The 8,774-nt window shown below is 45.5% G+C and overlaps 1 non-coding gene across 1 annotated transcript; it reads right to left on the reverse strand.

Annotated features, from left to right (window-relative positions):
* Window positions 1-2,966: 2,966 nt before the first annotated feature.
* trnal-uaa (transfer RNA leucine (anticodon UAA)) lies at window positions 2,967-3,048 on the reverse strand. Its single transcript has one exon. It is a non-coding gene; the product is annotated as a tRNA-Leu (tRNA).
* Window positions 3,049-8,774: the final 5,726 nt, after the last annotated feature.

Consider the following 8,774-nt stretch of genomic DNA (forward strand, 5'->3'; position numbering starts at 1 on the left):
GAAAAAAAAAGGATATCACGTGAAAATGCTCAGGAAATACTGACAAACAGGTTGCCAGGTTTGCCGAGTTTGGAATGTAGGGCGAGGCCGAATAGGCGCGGGCAATTTTCCTTGTAGCGCCGAGACAGAGGAATGTTCATAACTGCACTCTTAAACAGGATGGCCAGCAGGGCTGTAGACATCGCCACATATTCACAGCCACAGCGCAGTGACATTTGAAAAGAAATTCACGCAGCAGTTATTTGGAATGATACTTCTTTTCACCACTAGAGTAGTGATGGGCGAGTAAATGCAAAAGAAGGTTTGCTGATGAGGCTGCAATAAAGCCCCATCGATCACCATCTGGAAAACTGTCGCCCTTAAAGCGGGAACAACAATATTTCTGCTCAGCTCTGAACGAGGCCACTTTCTGCAGAAACTGATGCTTCTACTCTCCAGAATGCCGACTGCATTCTTGAAAATAGTAATTATCTGTGCTGGAAACATCCACCTATATTCTGAACAAGGAAGAATGTGTATCGAATAAAACCGTACACGGCAATTAATTGGACTTGCATTCCCTTTCACGACAACGGCAGGAATGGGCAGGGACATACAGAGTAAGGTTTACTGACCAGGTCAGAAAGCAATTACCTTCATCTATGTTCACACACAAGCCAATCGTTTTTACTGCCCGGATATTTGAAGGACCGATCCTTCCCATGGGAGGTGAAGGTGATAACTGCTCCCCCGCACAAACACAGTGGGGCCAGAGACCTGATCGAGCTGTCCCCCAGCGGTGATTGCGTTGTTCAGAACAGATTGGGTTTGCCGTGCGGGACTGAAACTCAGCGCGATCACCCAGAGACACGGTGTAACAGCCGCCAGCAGATGTGGAGGGGTTTGGGGCGGATGAAGACCCAGTCTGGGAAAAAAAGACTGGGTCCTAAATTCAAGGGGAATGAGTGTTACAGGGAGAAGACTGGAGAATAGGATTGAGAGCGATATTAGCCATGATCGAATGGCAGAGCAGACTATGGGCTGAAAGCTCTAACCGTCATCCTATACATTCCGGTCTCTGGGCATCTGGTATCTAAGGAAATAGAAACAGAGTTAATTGTTCATTTCCAAGTTCTTCGGTCATAAATGGGCAAAGTGAGAGATGGGACAGATCTGATACAAATTTAAAAGCTGGGAAAACGGTTGGAGAGGAAAATAAAATACAAGAGAATAAAGTTGGAAGCCAGAAGATAGTCAATAAAAAGGAAGACTGTACAAATCCAGAGGGAGATGGGCATGCAAAAAGAAATGTCACGAGTCCGAAGTCTTAACACTTTTCCTTTCCAAAATGCGAGCAGACCTGCTGAGATTTTCAGCAATTTCATTTGTTGGTTCCGAAACAGAAGATGGGAGTGATCCTGGACCAATCAGCTCTTCCATGCTCTGGGGATGTGAGACTTACCCGTTCACCCAGATCACTTCTGTCCCACTGTGAAACCTCACAATCCTGCCCCACCCCCACCCCTGTTACTGACAATAAACTGTCCATTTCGTGAACCCCCATGAGTACACAAGATGATTTTCCGTGTGAATTGTGAAACGTTCAGGCGAGTTCCCCTCGGTTTCCGTCAGAACGGTCTGAATCACTTCATTTTGGTTCAGGTCCATTTGACATTGAGCAGTCACTGTCAGACCCCGTCCCCCCAACAAGTAGACATTCGCGTTCTGTGTCTCTGAGCACTCTGGTGGACGTTTGGAGTGGAACCTGACGTTTTGAAAGAGACACAATTCATCGTCTATTCGGGCGCACTGATAAACTTGTCTCTGGCACTTCCAGGAAAGTGGAGACAGCTTTCACTCAGAAACCGACGTGTGATCAAACACAGTCGGATCCACGTGTCAAAAACGACCCCTGCACTGGGTTGCAATCCCTCAAGTGGAGTAGAGGGCTGGATTTCTTTAAAGGAGTGAAAGGGCCCATCGTGAGGCTTGAACCTATGGCCCTGAGATTAAGCATCTCATGCTGTACCGACTAAAGTAGCTGGGCCTGGCTCACGATTAATTAGTGTGTCATTTCATACTGAGCATATTTCACCTGGCATTGCAATTTGCAAGGATCCAGTTCATTCCTCCCAATCACAAATGTCATCATCCACACTTTCCATTTCTCAGCTAGTATTCGTTCAGAACATTATTATCTATTTAGCACTTGTCTCTGGATTTAAGATTCAATATAAATATTTTCATCTTTTTATGCTCATCTTTAGGTGGCCGGAATGATTCCCAATCACTCTGGCAGACGTTAAATCAATTGGGAAATTCCCTAAGGAAACGCAATCATTCCTGTTTCGGGTGTAAGGAATCCCACCTGCTGCCGAGACAGAGTCCTCACAGTCAGCACTTTCTCTATCCTTCCTGCCCAACAACTTTCCCCACTTCTTATTTGCGAGACAGGAGTTTTGTTTATGAAACACTCCAAGGACAGGAACAATATTCTGAAGCCGTTCTCAATTTAAAGTGGAATTGTTGTCCCTCTCACACGGGAAGAGCCGTTCCTGGGGAAGGATTTTCCATGTGCTGTGTCCCAGGGCTGAGCAGGAAGCCGGTGATTGAAGCGGCAGTAGCCGCTTTCTGTTGGCAGCGGGGCCTTGGAGAGATTGGGGCCACATCCAGCTGCGGACTCTGCTGAGTTCTCGTGGTTGCAGTGTCAGTACATGGTTGGTCTCAATGCTTGAAATGAAATCATTGAGGCTCGGTGCGAAGGGCAGGCTCGAACCACCAAACTTGCAACCAAACGTGCTGACTATTTGAGACACAGAAACTGGCACCAAAAGTTTCCACATATTCATCGTAAAGCAGTGCAGATGACGGGGTTCCACTGTTTTCAGCGTCAGTCTGGATTAGAGGCCTGACCGGCTGCAAACACAACAACGAAAATGTACAGAGCCGGCTAAGTTTCTCTGCCTGCAGAAGAACAGCCGCGATCTTGGTAGCGGTGGGATTCGAACCCACGACTCGATAGAGACTGGAGCTTAAATTCAGCGCCTTAGACCACTCGGCCACGCTACCCTACAGGTAGAGAGCGCTCAAAATTGTCATTACTAATGTTTCAGCGTCGCTTCACTTCAGCACTAACAGATCGTGCATTCAGTAACGAACGTGGTGCAATTTAGAAAGTATTTGAAAGGGTTTGCAAGGTTTGCACTGTTTGGATAATAGCACGAAGCTAAATAGGCTTCGACAGTTTTCCCTGGGACTTCAGGACTGAGGAATGGCCTTACAGAATTTTAAAAAGTCATGAGGCAGACGGTCAGAGAAAAGAGTCAGGGAGTATTTTTTACATAAATTCATACAGTTTTTGAGCTCAAGATTTCTACATGAATGAATGCAGTTTTTGAGCAAAGTACAAAAACTGCATGCAAGTACAAATTCACCCACAAAATATATGTGTGCATGTGGGTCTTTGTCTGTCTGTGTGGGTGTGTCTGTCTGGGGTGGGGGTTGTGAGTGTGAGAAAGTGTGTGTGTGTGTGTCTGTGTGTAGTGAGTGCAGAGTGTCTTAAGTCTGTGAGGGGGTGCATGTGTGAGTGTGGGAGTGTGCGTGTCTATAAAGCTGTGCGTGGGTGTCTGTGTGCGCGTCTGTATGTACCTGTGTCCGCGTGTGTGTGTGTGTGTGTGCGTAGGAATATCTGTGTGTGTGTGTGTAGTGCAATGGTGATCACCTGTAATGTGACATGAACCCAAGATCCCGGTTGAGGCCCTCCCTATGGGTACCGAACTTAGCTATTAGCCTCTGCTCGGCCACTTTTCTCTTCTGCCTGTCCCGAAGTCCACCTTGGAGGATGGTCACCCGAAGGTCCGAGGCTGAATGTCCTGGCCGCTAAAGTGTTCCCCAACTGGGAGGGAACCCTCCTGTTGTGCGGTGCCCATTCATCTGTTGTCGTAGCCTTTGCTCGGTTTCCCCAATGTACCATGCCTCCGGGCATTCTTGCCTGCAACGTATAAGATAGACAAAGTTGGCTGAGTCACATGAGCACCTGCCAGGCAAAAGGTGGGAGGTGATCCAATGCGTAATAGTGGTATCCATGTCCACAATCAGACACGTCTTGCCGCATGAATTTATGTAAAACTCCATTATCTCACTTTTTAGATTAGAATCAATCTAAACATCATGGTATAGACAGAGAACACAGTGGTGGATTCTGGATCAGCGGTGCTGGAAGAGCACAGCAGTTCAGGCAGCATCGAAGGAGCAGCAAAATCGACGTTTCAGGCAAAAACCCTTCATCGGGATTAAAGGCAGTGAGACTGAAGAGTGGAGAGATAAACTAGATTAGGGTGGGGGTGGAGAGAAAGTAGCATAGAGTACAATGGGTGAGTGCGGGAGGAGATGAAGGTGATAGGTCAGGGAGGAGAGGGTGGAGTGGATAGGTGGAAAAAGAGATAGGCAGGTAGGACAAGTCCGGACAACTCATGGGGACAGTGCTGAGCTGGAAGTGTGGAACTAGGGTGAGGTGGGAGAAGGGGAAATGAGGAAACTGTTTGAAGTCCACATTGATGCCCTGGGGTTGAAGTGTTCCGAGGCGGAAGATGAGGCGTTCTTCCTCCAGGCGTCTGGTGGTGAGGGAGGTGCGGTGAAGGAGGCCCAGGACCTCCATTTCCTCGGCAGAGACGGAGGGGGAGTTGAAATGTTGGGCCACAGGGCGGTTGGTTGATTGGTACGGGTGTCCCGGAGATGTTCCATAAAGCGCTCTGCTAGGAGGCGCCCAGTCTCCCAAATGTAGAGGAGACCACATCGGGAGCAACGGATACAATAAATGATATTAGTGGAAGTGCAAGTAAAACTTTGGAGGATGTGGAAGGCTCCTTTAGGGGCTTGGATAGAGGTGAGGGAGGAGGTGTGGGCGCAGGTTTTACAGTTCTTGCGGTGGCAGGGGAGGTGCCAGGATGGGAGGCGGGCGTGGAGCTGACCAGGTAGTCACGGAGGGAACGGTCTTTGCCGAAGGCGGAAAGGGGTGGTGAGGGAAATATATCCTTGGTGGTGGGGTCTTTTTGGAGTTGGCTGAAATGTCGGCGGATGATTTGGTTTATGTGAAGGTTGGTAGGGTGGAAGGTGAGCACCAGGGGTGTTCTGTCCTTGTTACGGTTGGAGGGGTGGGGTCTGAGGGAGGAGGTGAGGGATGTGGACGAGATGTGTTGGAGGGCATCTTTAACCACGAGGGAAGGGAAATTGCGGTCTCTAAAGAAGGAGACCATCTGGTGTGTTCTATGGTGGAACTGGTCCTTCTGGGAGCAGATACAGCGGAGGTGGAGGAATTGGGAATACGGGATGGCATTTTTGCAAGAGGGAGGGTGGGAAGAGATATAATCCAGGTAGCTATGGGAGTCGGTGGGTTTGTAAAAAATGTCAGTGTCAAGTCGGTCGTCATTAATGGAGATGGAGAGGTCCCGGAAGGGGAGGGAGGTGTCAGAGATGGTCCAGGTAAATTTAAGGCCAGGGTGGAATGTTTTGGTGAAGTTGATGAATTGCTCAACCTCCTCACAGGAGCTCATTTTCAGGCCCTGTCTTTGTTGGAGATGGTTAATTAAATATAACCTGGAGATGTAGAGACTCCTCATTTTAAGGCACTGACTGTGTGGTGGCTGGTTAAAACTTTTATAACCACGATATTTACAGTTTCTACAGTTTGGGGCACTGACTCTGGGCTGGCTGGTTAAACAAATAGCTATAACCAGGAGATTTAGAACCTGTCCAGTTTAGGGCACTGACACTGTGCCTTCTGGTTAAATATATAAAACAGTATATTTAGCGTCTCCTCAGTTTTGGGCACTCTCTCAGGTCTGGCTGATTAAATAAATATATATATATCCAGGAGATTTAGAGTCTCCTCAGTTTATGGCACTGACTGTGGGCTGGTGGCTTAAATAAATACATATAACTAGGAGATTTACAGTCTCCCCTGTTTAGGGTTCAGATTATGTGCTGGATGGATCAATATATATATATATATATATATATATATACAGAGAGAGGGGAAAAACCCTTCATCGGGATTAAAGGCAGTGAGACTGAAGAGTGGAGAGATAAACTAGAGGAGGGTGGGGGTGGGGAGAACACCCCTGGTGCTCACCTTCCACCCTACCAACCTTCACATAAACCAAATCAGCCAACTCCAAAAAGACCCCACCACCAAGGATATATTTCCCTCACCACCCCTTTCCGCCTTCGGCAAAGACCGTTCCCTCCGTGACTACCTGGTCAGCTCCACGCCCCCCTCCCATGCTGCTTGTTTAAATACATGTATCCAGGATATTTAATGTTTCCTCAGGTTCGAGCACTGACTCTGGGCTGGCTGGGTCAATATACATAACCAGGAGATGTAGAGAAGCCTCACTTTAGGTCATTGACTCTGTGCTGGCTGGTTAAATATATGCATGTAACCAGGAGATTTAAATTCTGTTCAATTTAGGGCACTGACTCTGTGCTGGCAGGTTAAATGTATATAGCCAGGAGGGACAGAGTCTCCTCAGTTTGTGATACTGACTCTGGGCTGGCTGGTTAAACAAATGGCTATAACCAGGAGATTTAGTGTCTGTTCAGTTTAGGGCAATGGCTCTGTGCCTGCTGTTAAAATATATATATATATATATATATATATAATCAGGATATTTAGGGTTTCCCCAGTTTTGGGCACTGGCTCTCAACTCTATGATTAAATAAACATATATAACGAGGAGATTCAGAATCTCCTCAGTTAATGCACTGATTGCGGTCTGGCGGATTAAATAACTAGATATAACCAGATTTAGAGTCGCCTCAGTTTCCGGTTAAACAATGTGCTGAATTTATAAATACACATAAATTACCAGGAGATTTAAAGTCTCCTCAGTTAAGGGCACTGATTCTGTGCCATCGGTTTAAATATATATATAACCTGGAAATTTAGAGTCTCCTCAGTTTGAGCACTGACTCTGTGTTAGCTGGTTAAACATATATATACAACCTGGAGATTTAGAGTCTCCTCTGGTGAGGGCACTGACTCTGTGCTGTCTGTTTAAATATATATAACCACGAGATTCAGATTCTCCTCAGACAAGGCAGAAACTCTGTGCAGGGTGGTTAATTAAATATGCATATCCAGGAGATTTAAATTCTCCACACGTTAGGGCACTGACATTGTCCTGGCTGGTTACATAAATATATATAATCAGGAGATTTAGAATCTCCTCAGTTTAGGCACTGACTCTGTGCTGACTGGTTTAATATATATAACCAGGGAATTTAGTGTCTGCTCATTTTCGGGCACTGACTCTGTGCTGTGTACTAACACATACATACTCAGGAGATTTAGAGTCTACTCAGTTATGGGCACAGCCAGCACATTTTCTGAACCCGAAAATGAGCAGACTCTATATTTCCTTGTTACATATATTTATTTAACCAGCCAACACAGAGTCAGCACTGACTTTATGCTGGCTGACTAATTTCAAAACAACAGGAGATTTAGAGTGACCTCAGTAAATGGCACTGTCTGTGTGCTGTCTAATTAAATATATACAACCAGAAATATAGAGTCTCCTCAGTTTAGGGTACTGACTCTGTGCTGGCTGGTTGATTATCAGGAGATTTAGAGTCTCCTCATTTCAAGGAACTGACTGTGCTGTCTGTTTAAATATATATAACCAGGCGATTTAGCGTCTCCGCAGTTAAGGCACTGACTCTGTGCTGGCTGGTTAATTATATATAACCAGGAGATTTAGAGTCTCCTCAGTTTCGGGCACAGACTCTGTGCTGGCTGGTTAAATAAATAGATACAACCAGGAGATTTAGAGTCTCTAGTTTCGGCCACTGACTGTGTGTTGGCTGGTTTAATAGATACAAAACCACAAGATTGAGTCTTCTCAGTTTAACGCACTGACTTTCTGCAGGTGAGTTAAATAAATATATGTAACCAGGAGATTTAGAGTTTCCTCAGTTAAGGGCACTGATTCTGTGATGTCTGGTTAAATATATATAACAAGGATATTTATAGACTCCTCAGATTATGGCACTGACACTGGGTTGGCTGGTTATATAATTATATAGAAACAGGAGATTTAGAGTCTCGTCAGTTTAGGGCACTGATTCTATGATGGCTGATTAAATAAATATATTTCACCAGGGGATTTAGTGTCGGCTCATTCTAAGGCACTGACTCTGTGCTGTGTATTTAAATATACATAACCAGGAGATTTAGAGTCTCTAGTTTAGGGCACTGACTTTCTGCTGGTGAGTTAAATAAGTATATGTAACCAGGACATTTACAGTCTGCTCATTTTAGGGCACTGACGCTGTGCTGGCTGGTTATATGTAACCAGGAGATTTAGAATCGCCTCAGATTAGGGCACTGATTCTGTGATGTCTGGTTAAATATATATAACCAGGATATTTAAAGACTCCGCAGATTAGGCCACTGACTGTTGGCTGGCAGATTAAATAAATTTATGTATCTATTAGATTTACAGTTTCCTCAGTTCAGGGCTCAGACTATGTGCTGTATAGATAAATATGTATATATAAACAGGAGATTCAGAGTGTCCTCAGTTAATGGCATTGACTCTCAGCTGTTGCTTAAATATATACAACCTGGAGATTCAGAGCCTCCTTAGTTTAGGGCACTGACTCTGTGCTGCCTGGTCAAATAAATGACAGCCAGACTACGAAGACCTCTCGGAATCCTGATAGCACACAATCCCACCAACACTCTCAAACAAAAACTGGTTAAAAAAAATAGATATAACTAGGTGTTTTAGACT

Source organism: Chiloscyllium plagiosum, unplaced genomic scaffold (assembly GCF_037043375.1).
Source record: "Chiloscyllium plagiosum isolate Xiang-an unplaced genomic scaffold, Cpla_swu_hap1 HiC_scaffold_21, whole genome shotgun sequence".
Classification (NCBI taxonomy): domain Eukaryota; kingdom Metazoa; phylum Chordata; class Chondrichthyes; order Orectolobiformes; family Hemiscylliidae; genus Chiloscyllium; species Chiloscyllium plagiosum.